The following is an 18,632-nucleotide window of genomic DNA, read 5'->3' on the forward strand; positions in this document are numbered from 1 at the left end:
TCAGAAAAGACACACTAAACTTGTGCGAAGAGGGGTCAGTTGAGTCACGGTAACAACTTTCTCCTCCCGTTAGCAGGTCTCCAACAGAGCTAATTACTCATCAGCCCACTAATAGACTCACTCACACAGCACTCCCTGGATCAAGCAGCAGCGATTGTCTGTCTTGTCTTGTTAACCTCAAAGAAAGATCCGGCTGTGGTAACGCGATACCCCATCCTTATCTCATCACCTGCTTCCCCAGCCTAAATACGTCTTTCCACTGCATGGAGCATCCCTGTCCCAACGCCAGCCAGGGGAAGCCTTGTTGTGCTGCTCTGTGGGATCTTGGCTGGGGCCAGTGGGGGTCAGTGGGGGTCCCCAAAGCCAGGGCAGCCACCGTGACCTGGTGTTTGCTCCTCCAAGCAGGGGCAGCACTGCTGACCTCGCTGGGGACCCATCTCACCCTTCACACAAAGCAGAGTGGCGCTGTAGCCCCCCATCCTACCGCCCATGGGGGGACACACCCCTCAGGGGCTGCCTGGGGGGAGCCCCTCCACCCTAAAAAGAGGACAGAACGTACCCTGCAGCACGGCACCCCAGCACTGCCGCCCACCCCGTTACTCAGCGGGGCTCTCTGGCACCGGGAACACACCTCCCTGCGCGGGAGCACAGGCACAGCACGTGCTTCTGGGGGCTGCGGGACTTGTCATCGGCGCTGTCATCGCCATGAGTAACCACACTTTGCCTTGGCTTCCCCGAGAACATCCCCAAAAAGCCAGGAGCGTGCTGCTCTCCTTGCTGGGGGGGGGGAAGCACGGAGCCACGGCAGCTGCTCAGCTCCCTGCACCGGGGGAAACTGAGGCACGGAGCCACGGCAGCTGCTCGGCTCCCTGTACCGGGGGAAACTGAGGCACGGAGCCACGGCAGCTGCTCGGCTCCCTGCACTGTGGGGAAACTGAGGCACGGAGCCACGGCAGCTGCTCGGCTCCCTGCACCGGGGGAAACTGAGGCACGGAGCCACGGCAGCTGCTCGGCTCCCTGCACCGGGGGAAACTGAGGCACGGGGATCTGGCCGTGCTGAGCTCCCAGAGGGAGGGTGTCACAGACATGTTTTCTGAAAAATCCTTTCCCTAGGATTTTTTTTTCCTCCTGAGAAGCCAAGAAGCCTCTGCTGCTGCTGGTCTTTTTGAAAAGAAAAAAAAAAAAAGAAAAAGGGGGGAAAGAGCTACTGGCTCAGTGGATTTCTAAATAGTTCTTAGTGATTTTCTGTAGCAGTTCTCTGCTTCAGGATTCTGCAGGTCTGGTTCAGAACCAGAAAGGACCACCTGGGATGACAAAAGAGCAACATCTCCAGAACAGACCTTCTCCTGAAACTCAGCTGTTTGGACTTGAAACAATGAACTTTCTTTGCACGGGAGGGGGACAAGGCTGGGCCCTGGCAGGAGGGGACGAGAGGTGACTCAGTGAAGGTGGGGTGGCCAGGCTGGCTCAGCGCTGTGGGCACACACCGTGTCCCAGTGCTCCAGCCCCCTCACCCTGGCATCCTTTCCAGCCCCTGCACATGCAGCGTGTCATCAGCTGTGACACTCTGCTGACGTCCCCGGATCATGTGGCATCAGCCTCGCCCGTAATTACCGGCGCAGGAGCTCTTCTCCTCCTCCCTCTGATCCCTGCTGCCCTGCCGGGCTCCCCGGTGCCCGCGGCCAGAGCCCGCCCCAGCCCAGTCCCACCCGAACCGGGGGGGCTGATCATCACCCCAGGCTCCCCCAGGAGCCTTCCTGGGGCCAGGCAGGGTCCCCAGGATGTGGGACTGTCTGCAATCCAAGCCTTGCCCCCCAGGATCCCACCTCCACCTCTGGCCCTGCTGCAGGAGGGGACAAACCTGGGGTCCCCTCCATGGCCGGACCCCGCAGCAGCCCAGGGAGGGCACAGGCAGGTGCCAGGCTGGGCTGGCCAAGGGCAGGGAAGGGCCTTGCAGCCCTCCCGAGGAGGGGGGCCGGGCTTAGAAAAGGCTTTTGCTGCCGGAGAGAAGGGAGCTCTTGTGCAGAGCCGAGAGGCTGGGGAGCCTCAGAGCTGCCTTTGTTCACGGCAGAAGATGATGGCACCTCCCTGCCCAGACTGAACCACTCACTGCTTTTCTCCTCTCTCAAAGTGAACATCTTGGGTGGGGGGCTCAGGGTGGGCCCTGAGGAGCCAACAGCCAGAGCCCATCCCTTGCTGATGGCTTTTCCCATAGCCATACCCCAAACCAGGCTACATCATGGCTGGGGGAAGCAGAGTCCAACCTCTCAGGGAACCCCCCAGGTCCCTGCAGCCCCAGCCCCCTCCTGCTGCTCCCTGCCCCGCAGCAGGTGGGCAAATCCTCCACTCCCTCCAGCAACAGCCTGGCAACCTGTAACAGGATTGCCCGAGGCCACAGCCCTCCAAGCTGTCTGCCCTGCTCAGGAGGCCAGGCACAGCAAAAAGAGGCTCTGGCCCTCCCGTGTGTCCCCTCCAGGCACAGCCCAGGTGCCACAACGAAGGGCTGAAGGGGACAGTGTGCCCAGGACAGGCGGCTTTGGAGGCTCCCAGCTCAGCACCCTGTGCCCCCAAGCTCAGGGCATCACCACAATGTCCCCAAACCCTCCCTGGACCAGGAGGGACTTGGGGGTGAAGGTGCAATGAGCAGGTGACACTGCAGCCTGCCATGGGGAGGAAATCCCCATGCAGAAGTCACAGGGTGGCACCAGCCTCAGGCCCAGGCACCCCCAGATCACCTTCACTGCCACAGCACTCCCAGGGGACACAGGGAGAGGTGACAGCCCCAGGTGTGACCGTGTTCACAGGGGTCTCAGGTTGAGGGATGAGATGAGGACCTGACTCCATGTTTCAGAAGGCTGATTTATTATTTTATGATATATATTATATTAAAACTATACTAAAAGAATAGAAGAAAGGATTTCCTCAGAAGGATGGCTAAGAATAGAAAAAGAAAGCATGATAACAAAGACTTGTGGCTCGGACAGAGAGTCCGAGCCAACTGGGCTGTGATTGGCCATTGATTAGAAACAACCACATGAGCCCAATCCCAGATGCACCTGTTGCATTCCACAGCAGCAGATAACCATTGTTTACATGTTGTTCCTGAGGCCTCTCAGCTTCTCAGGAGGAACAATCCTAAGGAAAGGATTTTCCATAAAAGAAGTCTGTGACACCCCAGAGCTCTCTTGGGAACATGGGGGTCCTGTCCCCCTGGCACACACAGCTCCCCAACCATCCCCTCCATGGAGATGGGCACAGAGCAGGGAGAGCAGCTGAGCACAGCCCAGCGAGCCAGCCCGGCCCAGGGGACACACGGAGAGGTGACAGCCCCCCAGGGCTCCCTTGGGGACGTGGGGGTCCTGTCCCCCTGGCACACACAGCTCCCCAACCATCCCTTCCTCAGAGCAGCGAGCGGAGCTGAGCACAGCCCGGTGAGCACAGCCCGGCCCGGGCAGCGCTGTCGGCAGCGCTTCCCGCAGCTGGGCTTGGCTCCCAGTCAGCCTCCCCCTCCCCAGGCTCCCTCCTGCCAGGCAGCAATCAGCCCGGCATTCACAGGGCTGCGGGAAGATGACTCGGCAGCGAGTCAGACCACTCCGGGGACAAATGTGCAATCAGTCCCCAGGAGCACGCCTGGCTCCCCTGGGAGGCCGGCAGAGCTGCAGGGAATGCCCTGGGGAGGCTGTGGGCACGGGTAGCACTGCAGCCTCCTTTGCTGATGCTCCCCCATCCCAAATAAACCCCTCCAGGGTGCTCGGCCACTCCTGCAGCATCCTTCTGCCACAGCTCGGGCAGGAGGACCACGGGAAGCTCTCCCTCATTTTTCTGCCTTCACTGAAGATGGGCCTGGGAGTGGAGCAGCTGGAAAGCCTCACAGCCCCAGCCTGTTTTCCCTGTCAGACAGCAGCAGCACAACTTTCCAAGTGCTGAGAGTCTGGGAGAATTGTGACTGATGTGTGCCCCAATGAGAATTGTGACTGATGTGTGACTGATGTGTGCCCCAATCCCACCTGGCTGCATCAGCAGCCCCAATAACAACCTGGGCAGCACAACAGCCACGCTTTGACCCACCCCATTCAGGGAGAGCCCCCTCCCCTGTCATTCCATGGATTTGATCCCCCAGACACCAACATTTCCCTCCCCATCTCGGGCACTGCTGTGTCGCTGCTGCCTCACACTGACATTTCTTTCCCCGGATGCCATTTATTTATAGCATTCCTGACCTTTCTCCAAGTTTACATCCTCCTCTCCCTTCCCTTCCACCCACCCAACTCTGGGAACCACCCCTGGGATGCTCCCAAGCCCAGCTGTGTGCAGACATCCCCCAGGGCCCCCTTGGGCTGTGGTTCCCCAGCATGGCCGTGGACAGCACGGGAGGACAAAGCTGGGGGTGTCTGTCAGGCAGAGCCCCCTCCTTTCCCACTGCAAGGAACAGCTTCCAATTAAAGCAGCTGCCTTTGAAATCCAGATGGCCCATCATTCTTGCTGGGGAAGAGGAGAGAGTCTGTTCCACCGCAGCCCCCTGCGAAGGCAGGGCTGGGGAAAGCAGCAGGCTCCAGCCGTGTGGGTGGGATTTGCCAGCGAGCTGCAGCCTGGAAGGCCAAGGCAGAGCAGGAAATTTGCATTGCAGCCCGGCTCGGGGCTCTGGTGCTGTTCCCTTGGGCTGCAGGGGAATTTCTCCCATTTTTGCCCAAATGTAACAAGACCCAGCTCCCACCAGCATCCCCCATCCCTCTCTCCTTGGGTAGTGCAGTGGATTCCCTCCCATGCAGGCACCTCCCAGCACCCAACCTCTGCCCAGTTGGGGAAAAATTGCTCTGTGGGGCTGAAGGGGCTGCTCCAGAGGAGAGGGAAAGCACGTTTGGAAAACCCCCAGCTTCAGCATCCATCCCTTTGCAGAGCAGGGAAATTTGCATTGCAGCCCGGCCCGGGGCTCTGGTGCTGTTCCCTTGGGCTGCAGGGGAATTTCTCCCACTTTTGCCCAACGGTAACAGGACCCAGGTCCTGCCAGGATCCCCCATGGCTCTCTCCTGGGTAGTGCAGTGGATTCCCTCCCATGCAGGCGCCTCCCAGCACCCAACCTCTTCCCAGTTTGGGAAAAATTGCTCTATGGGACTGAAGGGGCTGCTCCAGAGGAGAGGGAAAGCACGTTTGGAAACCCCCAGCTTCAGCATCCATCCCTTTGCAGAGCAAACCCCCCTGTTCCTGCCAGCCTGGGGTTGGGCATCCCGGCCGCTGGAAGAGCGGGAGCCCCTCGCCCTCCCTGCTGCCTGTCCGTCCGTCCGTCTGTCCCTCCCCAGGCGATGGGCTCCGTCCCGACCTCCCGGCCCGCGCCGCCTCTGCTGCTCTAATTACTCCTCTCGCACCCGGCGCCGGGGCCCTCCGACCAAATTACGATCGATCCTCTGCTCCAGCCCAATCGATGCCATTGACTGAGGCATTAGAAAGACAAATCCGGGCTCCCCGCCCCGGGAAGGCGGCGGCAGCCCCGGGGGTGGGGGATGCCACCGCTCATGGTGAGATGTGGGAGGCACAGGGATGCCCTCGCTTGATGCTCTCCATCCCTATGGAGAGGGCAAACAGCTCCCAGGACCTGAAAGCACCAACTCAGGTGTTCTCCAGCTGCTGGGCACGAGACAGCCGACAGCAGGGATCAAACTCCTGGAGCACACAGCCCTGATCAGCCAGAAATCCCTGGCAGGAAAGGACTTCCCTCCCAAAACCTCCCCTGCTTCTGCCCAGCTCCCACTCTTTTCAATAAAAGAAAGGATTTTCCCTTTTAACCTGCTGAATCAGCAAATCCAGCCTGCATCCCAGTCACCTGAGTTAAGCAGCAGTGATATTTAACAACACAGGCAGCTGGTGAACCAGCTAACCTGGGAAGGGAGAGAGCCCAGGGGGACAGACCTGCATGGGACAGGGATGCTCTGGTCCAGCCCTGAATGGGATAGGGATGCTCTGGTCCATCCCCGAATCAGTTTGGGGTGCTTTGGTCCTCATCCCTGAATGGGATGAGGATGCTCTAGTCCATCCCTGAATCAGTTGGTGATGCTCTGGTCCAGCTCTGGATGGGACGGGGATGATCTGGTCCAATCCTGAATCTGCAGGGGATGCTCTGGTCCAGCTCTGGGTAGGATGGGGACGCTCTGGTCCAGTCCTGAATCTGCAGGGGATGCTCTGGTCGGGTTGGAGATGCTCTGATCTAGCTCTGGGTGGGATGGGGATGCTGTGGTCCAGCCCTGAGTGGGATGGGGATGCTCTGGTCCAGCCCTGAATCTGTTGGGGATTCTCTAGTCCAGCCCTGGGTGGGATGGGGATGCTGTGGTCCAGCCCTAAGTGGGATGAGGATGCACTGGTCCAGCCCTGAATCAGTTGGGGATGCTCTGGTCCAGCCCTGAATCAGTTGGGGATGCTCTGGTCCAGCCCTGGGTGGAACAGGGAGGACATGATCCAGCTCTGCCTGGCACAGGGATGGGCCATCCTCCATCACACTACACAAGGAACAAATTCCAGCGCTGCCCCATAGCCACCAGCAAGGCTGCAGTGGGGAATAATTGAATCACAGCCTGGACAAGGGATCACTGGCTAAAATCCCCCCTGGCCCAGCGTTCCACAGATGGGAAACAGAGGGGGGCCACCCCTGAGCCCCCTCCTCCCAGGAGCAGATAATAGACCCCGTGTGAGCAAATTACAAGGAATTTGCAGCCATCCCATCTAATCCACAGGGGAGACATCTGAATCCTACAAGGAGCATTTGGCTTCTGGGTATAGAGGAGCTTAGAGACATGCAGAGGCATTAAAAACACGCCTGGGGATTAAGCTGGGAACTGGGAAGGGAGAGCACAGCTGGAGACCATGGGCAGCTGTGGGAGAAGATGGTTGGGGCTATCCAAGGGCTGTGGGCAAACTGGTTTTAGGCAATGTTCAAGTGTCCCAGTGTTCTGATCTAGGCTTGGAGTCCGAGGCATCAGTGGTGGAGGTGGGAGCCCACGAGATGCTGCCAGAAAGGTGGGATCTGACCACGGTGTGCTAAAGGGAGGTGTCACAGCACTCTGGGCTCCAACACCCAAGCAGGCACCAAGAGCTGCAGCCTGTGCCCAAACCCACATCCAGGTCAGATCACCCAGCCCTGAGGTCAAGCAAAGTCAGCCCCAAGCATCCCCCAGGATCAGGTCCATGCCAGTGGGGTCTTCCAAGGATAGACTTTGGCAACGTCCCTCATCATTTGGGATTTATTCTGATCATCTCTAATCCTCTGCCTTGATTGCTGAGGCCCCCAATCTCATTAGTTGGACTACGCTGGGTCATTATTGATGTTGGGGGGTGTTTAAAATTGATATTAATCCCATCTCAATAATCTGGTATTTATTGATTTTTATTTTTAACCTCCCATGTTATTAAGATGAGCTGAGCCAGCTCCTTATTTCTGAGGGCTGCCCCATCCCAGCAAACCCTCGAAGGCTCCCAAAAACCTGATTTATCCCAGCCCACGGAAGAGATGCTACCTCTGGCCTTTGCAGGCTGTGAGCATCACCGAGCTGCCAACAACCCAGCAGCACTGACCCCCAGCTGCTCTCCTTTAAACCTGTTATTATCATTTTTCTTAATTACCACAGAAACAAGCGGCTTCCACTCGGCACGTTCAGGACACGGCGAGTGCCTGATGAGGAAGGAGCCATTAGCACCCCGTCAAAACAGCATCTCAGAAAGGATCTTTGACAAAATTGTCACCAGAGAGGCAGGGGGAGCAAGGCAGCCCGGCACAGTTGTACATCATTTTGACAGCTCGCATTAAGGCAAATTCAGGCACCTCTGGGAAATTACCTCCCCATTAAACAGAGCCAGGCTCAGTGCCTGGGGGCTGAGCTCAGCAGCTGGGGCAAAGCAGGGCAGGGAGGTGCCCTGTGGGGGCATTGGGGGGTAGCACAGTCAGGATGGACGGAGATGAGAGATCTCTGCAGCCAGGGCTGGAACTTGGGGTTTATTGCAAAGGGCCTGGGTGCAGGGCCCTGCTGGGAGCTGCCAGGCACAGCTCAGAGCAGGACTGAGAGAAGAGAGGGGAGAGAGGATGAGAGGGTAAGAGAGCAAAGTTCCCATTACAATACTACAATAAATCATCTTCTGTGTTGAATATTCTGATTCTCACTAACCAATCCAGTACAAGGTACAAATCCTATAGCATTTACATACAGCCTATAACAATCATTACATTACCACACTGTGTTACATTTTAAACCCTACAAACTCCTCTTTGGGCCCCTTCTGCCAAGCTGTAGGGTCTGCTCTGCCCCTTGGGCCTGTCTGCAAGCAGAGGGTGTTGTTCCATCAAAAGGGGATCACCTTCAGCAGCCACACCATTGTTTTCCAGTTGTTCAGTAACTGAGGGATCTCAAAGCTTGCCTTCATTTCCATCTCACTTATAGTTTCCATTTTCTCCAAATCTTTTGCCAGACAACCCCATTGATAAGGCTCTCCTGTTTCATCTTCCCCATCAGTGCCCCTGGGGGTGCCCAGTGCACACAAACCAAGGGTTTGCCTCAGTTTCCCCGAGCACAGGCACAGCTGCTGCTGCTGCCTCAACCTGGATGATCAGAAGGGGTTTCCTTCCCTCTCCCAGCTCCGAGCTGCAGCTCAGAGCTGATGGCTGCTTCTCCGCCTCCTCTCCAGACCCTTGGCAAAAAGCAAAATGCCAATAACTTTGGGAACAGCTCGTGTTTAGCTTGGCAGGCCGGCTATTGTTCCTATACTGCGAACGCATGGATGGCACAGACATGTTTGGGGTGGATGCAAGCTGTTCCCCCCAGCCCCACCACAGCAAGTGTCAGCTCCCAGCTGGAGGCACATCAAACGGGGCTTTTTGGGATGAAACCACCTCCAAAGGCTCCCCAAATTAATAGGGTGGGAGAAAACCTGCTGCAAATGCCTTCCCATCCCCATAGTAACCCATCCCTCCATCCTAATCAGGCTGCTCTGGGCATATTTCTGCCCAAAGGCAGCAAGTTTTTAGCACAAGGTAGGAGAAGTGATGGAGCAAAGCCAAAGTCAAGTACCACCAGCTCCAGCAAGTGCCTGGAGAAGCTCTCAGGGAGCAAAGCAATGCAGAGGCAGCAGTCCAAGGAAAGATGTGGGGGTAGGGAGGGCAGCTTCATGGTTGTGCTGTATTTTTAGTTCCTGGGTTTAGGAGCCAACAGTTTAATAGGGGAGGTTGTTTTAATTGGAACTACAGTCACTAAGAAAAACACAAGAGGAGTAAATATAGAAAAATAGTCATGTTTCTGAAGGTTCTTTGGTATTTGTCTAATTAAATGGAGCATTTTAATTGCACATCAAACAGTGCCATTTCTAAAAAAAAAAAAAAATAACCCACAGGCATTTACCTTGATTTGAAGAGCAGCTGACACCAACTTGGAAAAACAAGTCTGGACCCCCTCATGTGCAAAGGAGATCTGGAGACACCCCAGGATGTTCCACAATCATCAGCCCAAGGATGAGGAGCTGATGGACCCCAAGTGGTTTGGGACCCAAACCCACCTGCAGCTCCCAGGGATCCCTAACACGTTGTTCCTACCAGGGAAACCCTCTGCTGGAGGTTACCTGGATGCCAGGAGGAGAGGAAGCTGCTGGTACTGATGAGATGCTGCTCAGAGCCAGACCCTCCAAACCCAGGATCTGGGAAGAGCCAAGCAGCCTCTGAACCACCAGAGAACTGCAGAGCACATGCCCATGAAGATGCCAACCATCTGGGCACGTGTGATGGGCAAAAAAGCCACTTTCCTGTGCTGTTCCAGACATCCTGATGTCAGGCATCACCAGGTATGGAACCTTTTCAGAGCTAGAGACACCCAGGAGCTTTTTTTGGTCCTTCCTCCCCCCGTACCTGAGCAATGCACAGCCATCACTTGCAGCTGTGCAACCCACAGCTCCCTGCCTGCCACTTTGAAACGGCTCCCCAGCAATTACCTCCACAAAAAAGTTATTAAGAAACGTCTTTGTCTGGAAGGGATTAGAATGGCAGTCATTAAAAAAAAAAATTGGCATGAAGAACTATGTATATTGCAAAACAAAATGTGTTGCTTTTTAATATGTTTTTATAACCCAAACAAATTTGTTTCTCACACTCCCAGGCTGGAAAAAGGAGCCGTCCGACAGTTTAGGATTGCAGTTTGCAGTCAGCTCCGCCAAGGAATCTGTTGCAAAGCTGTCGCAGCAGATAAATGCCGGTTCCCTGCTGCGCTGCGGCTCCGCCGGCACCGCTCCGGTCACGGCTCCCGGCAGCGCGGCGGGGAAGGTGACCCGGAGCTCGGAGCCGCGGGGACAGCGGCACCTGCGCCACCCCCGACAAGGACACGGTGGCCTTGCACGAGGCTGCACAGCCCCCGCAGGGTCCCCCGGGCTCTCACTCCCTGCGCTGGGATCTCACCAGGAGATGCTCAGAGGGCAGGAACCCTCCTCGGATCGCCCCATCCCCACCACCACCCGGGCCTGGCTCCTCACCAGCAAAACGGGAGCAAGAAAATCCCAGCAGATGATGTTATTTATTTATTTATTTCTTTATTTCCCCAGCTCCTCGAAGCATTTGAATATATGAGTGTCTTTTGAGGCACTGACAAGGAGATGCAGCTCCAGGCAGAGCCAGAGCATCCCTGCAACTTAAAGCTGCAGGAAAACACCTGCAGGGACCCTCCAGCACCTTTCTGATCCCTGGGGTCAGTCCCACTGGAGAGCAACCCATGGCAGGGAAAGAACCAACACATCCTTGGTCAGCTGGGAGAGCCTGACAGAGCCTGAGCATCCTTTGGGAACAGGGAAGGCAGAGCAATCCCCTCCCTGCAGCAGCACTGCCCTACATGCTTTCCTCCCCCAAAACATCCACGGGCTGTCACTCGCCTTTTATCACCAGAGCAGCGAGACAGGGCAGGAAATGCTGCTCCCAAATTCCCCACGCTGTCATCGAAACTGGGGAATCTGGAGATTCCCAGCTGGTTGCCTGAGGGGGTCCGAGGAAATTATGCATTCCCTGCAGGAAAGCTGCCTGCAGCAGGCAGGGAGCCATCCCAGGCAGCCCCCGGGGGGGGGGGATGCTGGTGCTCACTCTGCTTTCTGCTCAGAGAATGGCTGATTCACGCTCATCCCAGGCTTCCCCTGCAAAACCTTGGATGAGGACAGCACTCCAAGCTGGGCGGGTGTCTTCCACAGCCCCACGCTGGGCTTCCCTTCGGGAGGGATGCTGTGAGCCAAACCCGTGGTGTTTTGTGTAAAAACATGAGAGAAGGCCTTACGAATTAATTAAGGAGAACCAAGCATTCCTGGGATGAACCAGCCCAGCCCCAGACACCTGCAGCTCCCCCCAGCTGCTGCTCTGACCTTCAGACCTGCTTCGTTTTAGGCAGCACTAAAAAAAGTCAATTCTATTTTAACAGCATATTTTGTCTTTAAAATTAAGTCCTGAAATGATGCAAAGCCGCAGATCAAGGATGGTGCAGACTCAGAAAAGGAGCAGGAATCCCTCAGCACAAGCCAGGTGAGATACTGGGGAACAGGGAAAGCAGGATAAAGGCAGGGAAAGTGCCCACTGTCCCAGATCTTTCCTCTGGGACAGTTTTCAGACCAGTTTCTGCCCTATGAGGACACGCTTGGTGAGGAGCAGGAAAAACCACTGGGCACCCATGAGCCGTTCTCCTGGCTCCACAACGCACAGCTCCCCTCTACCCATCACCCCACAGCTATTCCCATCCCTCAGACCCCCTCCAACATTTCTAGGCTGCACCTGAGGCCACGCAGGCACAGGCGGAGTCAAACAATGGCCCCGGCGCTTTTGTTAATTTGCCAGGATAGATGCAATTAACGACACCGCGCTTCGGAAACTCCTAATTGCTTTTGTGCCGAGTCTCCTACGGACACAGGTCCCTGCTCAGGGAGCTCTTCCTGTGAGCAGCACCAGGAGGGGATTGGAGCAGGGGGACACGCAGGAGCTGGTGGATATTTATGCCCCCTGTGAGATAAAGAGCGAGGTGAGGCGGGTGACGCTTATCCCGCGGCAGCGCTCCATCAGCGCCGCGCCCCAGGCGCGATAACGGCTCCGAAATGTTGGGTGTGATGGATGCTCTGTGAGACTGACAGTTGCTGGGGCAACCACATGCAGAGGTACCCAGTCCCCCCCTCGGAGGGGCTCCAATAGGGATGGGGTCCCAGGGTCAGGTGGGGACAAGCTCATTGGCCAGAGAGCAGCGTTACACGGCACAATTAATTTTTATGGGTAGCTGCGGTTTTAATTGCTTGGTAGAGGCTTGAGGGTGCATTTACAGGAACAACATGAGGGATGCAGAGAATAAGGAGACCCCCAGGGGTCCTGCAGCAGGGTGGTGGGACTCGAATCCCCTAAATTCACCACTGCTTTGGGAACAAAAGCATCTCCCCAGGCACCTCTGTAACCCAGGCATCCAGACCTAGAGGCTGGCTCTGCCACGGGGTGTCTGGGAACACGCCACCGCATCCATCTCCCTGGATAACGAGGTTTTCCTCCCTGGGAGCGAGGAGCTCAGCACGGGGGATGTTCATTAGTGCCTGCAAAGCCACGTGGAGACACACACGGCTGCCAGGGCTCTGCACGGACCCTGCGGACAGACACAGGAGCTGCAGCGCTGAAAGAGCCAGAAAAGGTCTGGTCCAGCCCAAAATTACCTTTTGTGTCTGGGAACTGAGCAAGAAACAATTTCCCTGCATACTGAGCAATACCAGCATGTTTTCCTGCCCATGACAAAGCCATGGAGAACTGGACTCCCCTAACAGACAGGAGCAGCCACTCCATGCCCAGAGCCCTCCAAGCTGCATTCCCTGGAGCTCAAAGCAGAATCCCCACCAGAAATCCAAGTCCTGCTGGGGGTAGGGCTCTGCCAGCCCTATCCTGATGCACACACCAAGGTTGGTTTCCCAACCAAACCTCCAAGGGGAGGGGACATCCTCTTACAACCAGAATCCCCACCACACAGCCCAGCCATGCTGACAGTACCTGGCCAGGGGAGCCACAGGATCACCAAAATGGGCAGGAACCAGGGCAGAGAAGCTGGAATGCTGGAAGGGCTTCCCCTCCCCTATTTAAAGCTTCATCCTCTGCAGCTGGGGTTCCCCCAGCTTTGGGTGGCTCCAGGTGTTTCCTATCAGAGCAGGTGTTGCCCCTGCACCATTCCTCACCCCCATTCTGCTCCTGCTCATGGCCATGCCTTTGAGAACATTGTTCCCCTTCATTCCCCTCACCCATGGGAATTCCTATGCTCCCAACCCAGAGCAGCGATGTCCTCCCCCACTTAAAATCCTCTTCCCCCCTTCAGCTCACATTGATTATTTTCCTCCATTAAGAAGCTGCATCCGTGGCTACAAATCCACCAGCGGCTCATCCCTCACCCCTGCCTCCCCTCTCCAGTGCCCCTACATTACTGCCTCCATCCATCCATCCATCCATCCATCCATCCATCCATCCATCCATCCATCCATCCATCCATCCATCCATCCATCCATCCATCCATCCCAGCATCAGCCTCACCAGGTGCTCCCTAAAAAATCCTCTAAGCCAGGAGTAAACTCTCCCAGGAGGAGGGCAATGTGTTTGCTACCCTCCCCAGCAGTGGAGCAATGTGTGCACCTGGCCCAGCAGAAAATTCCAGAGAATTCCACAACAGCATGATGCCAGTGCCTTCCCAGAGCTGTGCCCAGACTTCAGCAAAAACCCCAGCCCCAGCTGTGCTCCACATCTGGGGTCTTGGGGACTTTCTTTGCCAGATACCTGGAGGAGAGGAGCGCAGGAGGTCATGACCCACAGCCACATGAGCCTCCTCCAGCTTCTCCTCGGATCAATTATCTCCAATTAGCCCCGAGGAAGCGGCACATGGAGAACCGGAGGCACCGGCATTGGCACAGCCCCCGCCCGAGCATCCCCCCGCTGACGTCCCTCCAGTGACACCGGGGGAAGGAGGGGGCTGCAGAGGAGTGGGCGGGCATTGCTCCGTAGGAAAAATGAGTCCCCCATCCCCTGCCCTCCTCCTCCTCCTCCTCCCCGGTCCCCCAGGTTGAAGCACAAAGAATAGACCCAGTTGCTGGCGGGGCTGAGTAATGCTCTGAGCCACTCCTCCCCGGCAGTGAGTAATGCCGCTTTTGTCTTCCGTGCCGGCACCACATTAGCCGGGAACACGGTGTTAGCCGGGAACAGGGGTGTTAGCTGAGAACAGGGGTGTTAGCCGGGAACACGGTGCTAGCCAGGAACAGGGTATTAGGTGGGAACACATTGTCAGCTGGGAACAGGGGTGTTAGCTGGGAACACGGTGCTAGCCGGGAACAGGGTATTAGGTGGGAACACGGTGTCAGCTGAGAACACGGTGTTAGCTGGGAACAGGGTGTTAGCCAGGAACACGGTGTTAGCTAGGAACAGGGGTGTTAGCTAGGAACAGGGGTGTTAGCTAGGAACAGGGTATTGGTGGGAACACGGTGTTAGCTGGGAAAGAGGTGTTAGCCTGGAGCATGAGCACAGCATTAGCCGGGAACATGGCGTTAGCTGGGAACACGTGTTAGGTGGGAACACAGTGTTAGCTTGGAATGAGGAATTAGCCAGGAACATGACCAGGTGTTATCTGGGAACACGGCGTTAGCTTGGAATGAGGCGTTAGCCAGGAGCATGAACGTGGTGTTAGCCAGGAACACAGTGTTAGCTGGGAATGAGGTGTTAGCCAGGAGCATGAATGTGGTGTTAGCTGGGAACACGGTGTTAGCTGGGAATGAGGCGTTAGCCGGGAGCGTGAGCACGAATGCAGCGTTAGCCGGGAACACGGCGTTAGGTGAACACCGTGTTAGGGAACAGGCTGTTAGCTTGGAACGAGGCGTTAGCCGGGAACACCACCAGGCATTAGCCGGGAACACCACCAGGCATTAGCCGGGAACACCACCAGGCATTAGCTGGGAACACCACCAGGCGTTAGCCGGGAACACGACCAGGCATTAGCCGGGAACACCACCAGGCATTAGCCGGGAACACCACCAGGCATTAGCCGGGAACACCACCAGGCATTAGCCGGGAACACGGCTTTAGCCAGGAATGCAGTGTTAGCCACGAACGGCTTTAGCCAGGAATGCAGTGTTAGCCACAAACGGTGCTCCCGGCACAGCTGCCTCGGGGTTGGCACTCGCTGCTTACACATCACCCGATGCCACCTCTGCCCATGATGTCGTGGCATCTGTGCCCGTCTGGGGACACCTGCCCAGATTGGGTGCCTTGGTTTGCCATGGCTGTGTTGGAGGGGCACCCCCAGCTCCCCTCGCCGTGCTGCCGGACCCCGCGAGGCATCAGGTGTGTGGAGAAACACATTCCCACTGGGTGCCATGGAAACGTGGCTCCCCTGGAACAAAGGAGTCTCCGCTTCCACCTGGATTTTCTTCTTTCATTAGGAAACACCAAGGTGTGAAGAGTTTCACCCCAGCAGCCATGGCTCGCACAAAACCTCTACCAGCAGCTGCCCCCGGGGTGAGGGGTTTCCCTCCTGGCTTTTCCCCCAGGGTACATTTTGGGGTGTGGGGTCAAGCCCTGAGGGTCCCCAGCATCCTTCCCTCCCAGTGTGGAATCACTTGGCACTGGTGCCACCCAGGCTGCAGCAGCAGCGCGGGGCTGGCGGGTGCCTCCTGCTCTGGCACCCACACGGCAGATGGCGAGCCTCTCGCCTTGTGATTGGATTTTATTTTGTAATTTTTGGCTGTTGTTTCAGTCCTCAGCCCCCTCTCCCCTCCCTTCTCGTTGCTGTGTCCCCTGGCCACCTCCTCCCTGGGAGGGCAGAGATGGCTGTGGCAAGCATTGTGTTTTTGCTCAAAGGAGTGGAGCCTGGCTTTCAGTGACTCTCCACAGCCATTGGTGGCTTCCCTGTGGGACATGGCAGGCTGGCAGTGTCCCACATGGAACAGCACTGGCTGGTGCACTCATCCCAACCAGTCCCCAAGTTTCTTAAAGCACTGACCTGGGCACATGATGTTGGTGTCCCTTGGGTGAGTGCTCCTCTGCACAGCCCTGGGCACAGGGACATCCTGCCATGCCCTGGGGATGGGACAGTGCTGGAAAAGAGAAAAACGCCAGCCCCATCTCTGCCCAGCATCCCCCTGAAGGGCCATGAGCAGCACGAGCTTGCTGGGTCTCAGCCCAGTTCCCAGCAGGCAAGAGACTGGTGTCACCAAACTGATGTGACAAGCAGCACAGACAGCTGGAGGGATGTCCCTCCTCAGGGCCCGATCTGTCCTTTGCAGGAGCCCTGAGAGCCTGGTGCCACAGCGAGCATGATGCCACTCGTGCCCACAGCACCCAGCAAAGCCCCAAATGTGGGTCACGGCCACCAGCAGTGACCTCGTGCATGAGCCCCCGGCCACCACAGGGGTGACCAGCACTGATGAAGAGCACGGTGATGAAGCTCTGGGATGCTCCTGTGGGGATCCAGTTTCTCTCCCAGTCCCTTTTCCATGGCCTTGCAGCTGAGCTGAGGGAGAAGCCTCTCCGCAGCGCTACGAGTTCAGCAGCTCAGCTGCGCCGGGGAGAGGGAAAGAAAGAAAGAAAAAATCCCCAGCGCGAGCAAGACAGACTATAAATAAAAGCTGGAGAAGTGGGAGGCAGCAGCCACAAGGGCTTTCTGAAGCAGCAAGAAAAGCAGGTGCATGTTGGCTCCGGCTCTCGATGCCTTTGTGTTTCCCGAAGAAGCCTGGGTATCCCTAATAGCCAGGCTCCGGGTGGGAGCGGGGCCGGGCTTCCCTCCCGGAGCTGGGAAGGCACAGACATCTGAAGAGCAAATTCCACACAGGATGGATGGGAGCGACGTCGCTGAGCCTGGGGAGTGAAGAGAGCCGAGGAAGAGGGAGGAAGGGAGGGAGTGGAAGGCTGAAAGGGAGCTGCCGGCACCGACACAGCCCCGGCGGCTTCAGGTTTAATGGATGAAGGGGATCCTCCAGACGGAATTCCTGCTGGATTTAGTGGTGGATGGAGGGAACTGCCAGAGCTCAGCCTTGGGTGCATCCACACCGGGATTCCCCAAAAACTGGCCTGCAGGGATACAGGAGCAGTGGAGGGAAGCAGAATTCCTGTCAGTCCCCAGGGTCACCCCGAGCTGCCGGGGATGGGGACCCCGCGCTCCGCCGGCGCCTGCCAGCACGGAAGGAGTGGAAAGAAGAGAGGAAGAGAAGGAGACAGATGGGCAGCGATGGAAACATAAGTTAACTCGAAGGAAGCGGATAAACAGCAGGCAGGGAGCAGATCCCAGCACATATGCTGCACCACAGCCAGCCAGGCACAGGGAGCTTCCTCGCCATTCCTGCTCCCCAGGCCTATGGACGGGGCCGGGCCGTGCAGGAGGTGGGCAGCAGGATGGGGTGAAGGCTTGAGGCTTGAGGTGAAAACCCTCAGAAGGTTTAAGGCCAGGGCTTGCAGCTTGGGAGCAGCTCATGGCCGTGGGGCATTGTGGAAAACCAAAGCAAAATTCCGGCCAAAGCCACAGAGGAGCATCCATGAGATGGAGGTGGGGAATCACAGACCAGTTCCCTATGACAGCTGGGCTGGATTTGACCAAGGAGAGATGGTTCCTTCCTTGCTGGCAGGGACAGACAGGCAGGCAACTGGATTTGGGCCAGGTGAGTTCTCCAGCCTCAGTTTCCCCAGGCAGGAGAGGGGAGGGGAGCAGCACCAGCTCCTACACAGGGCTGCCAGGACCAAACACCACTCCTGGTGCCGATGCAGCAGCAGCTGCAGGTCACTTCTGAGGACTCCAGTAGCTGATGGACAGGGAATGAAGTCAATCCAAAGCCGAAGCAGGGAGGCTGAGACCCTCAAAAGTCCTTGAGCCCTGCAGCACGGTGCTGCCTGCTGATTACCGGGGACCCCAGCGCCAGCACAGCATCACCGGCTGCTCCAGCCACACCACCACGGCAGGAGGGGACCCCGGCCACCCCGCAGTGCCCCCCCTGCCCAGAGCAGTGCGGTGGGGTCTCTGCTGAGGGGACTCTGAGCTGCCGCAGCCCCCGACTCGCCCAGAATAACAAGCAGGCGGAGCCGCGGAGCTGCCGGGAGCGCCTCTCCAGCGACGTTCGGCCGGGTGCTAATGAGCCCCGGGCTCTCCGATCTGCTCAGCGAATGTCATGACCCAGATTAATTGCTCAAAAAGACACCCAAAGGCTGCTAATAAAATAAAAAAGGAAAAAGGAGGGAAAAAAAAAAAAAAAAAAAAGAAAAGAAAATCAACTCCACAACAAGCCCCTTATAGAAGCCAGCACCCCCTCCCTGCGCATCCCAGCGGCGGCAGCCCGGAAAGCGCTGCCCGTGTCGGGAATGCGTGTCAGGGCAGAGGGCCAGGCAGTGCCATGGGCGCACACAGCCGCCCTTGTTCCCCGCTCCCCTCGGGGGCTCGGAGCCGCCGCCGGCCCCGCCGCACAAGGGCCGCCTGTTCGGAGCACCCGCGCTGCCGGCGCCGTCCCAGGGGTGGCCAGCGGGACCGGATGCTGCCACAGGACCCCCACAGCCCTCGGGGGCTGCAGCTCTGCCCCTCGGAGGGAAACTGAGGCGTTGGGAGCCGGGTGCTTCAAGGGACAGAGCTGTTTCAATGTCACCCGGGTCCTGCTGGCACAGG

The sequence above is a fragment of the Agelaius phoeniceus genome, chromosome 23 (genome assembly GCF_051311805.1).
Source record: "Agelaius phoeniceus isolate bAgePho1 chromosome 23, bAgePho1.hap1, whole genome shotgun sequence".
Lineage (NCBI taxonomy): Eukaryota > Metazoa > Chordata > Aves > Passeriformes > Icteridae > Agelaius > Agelaius phoeniceus.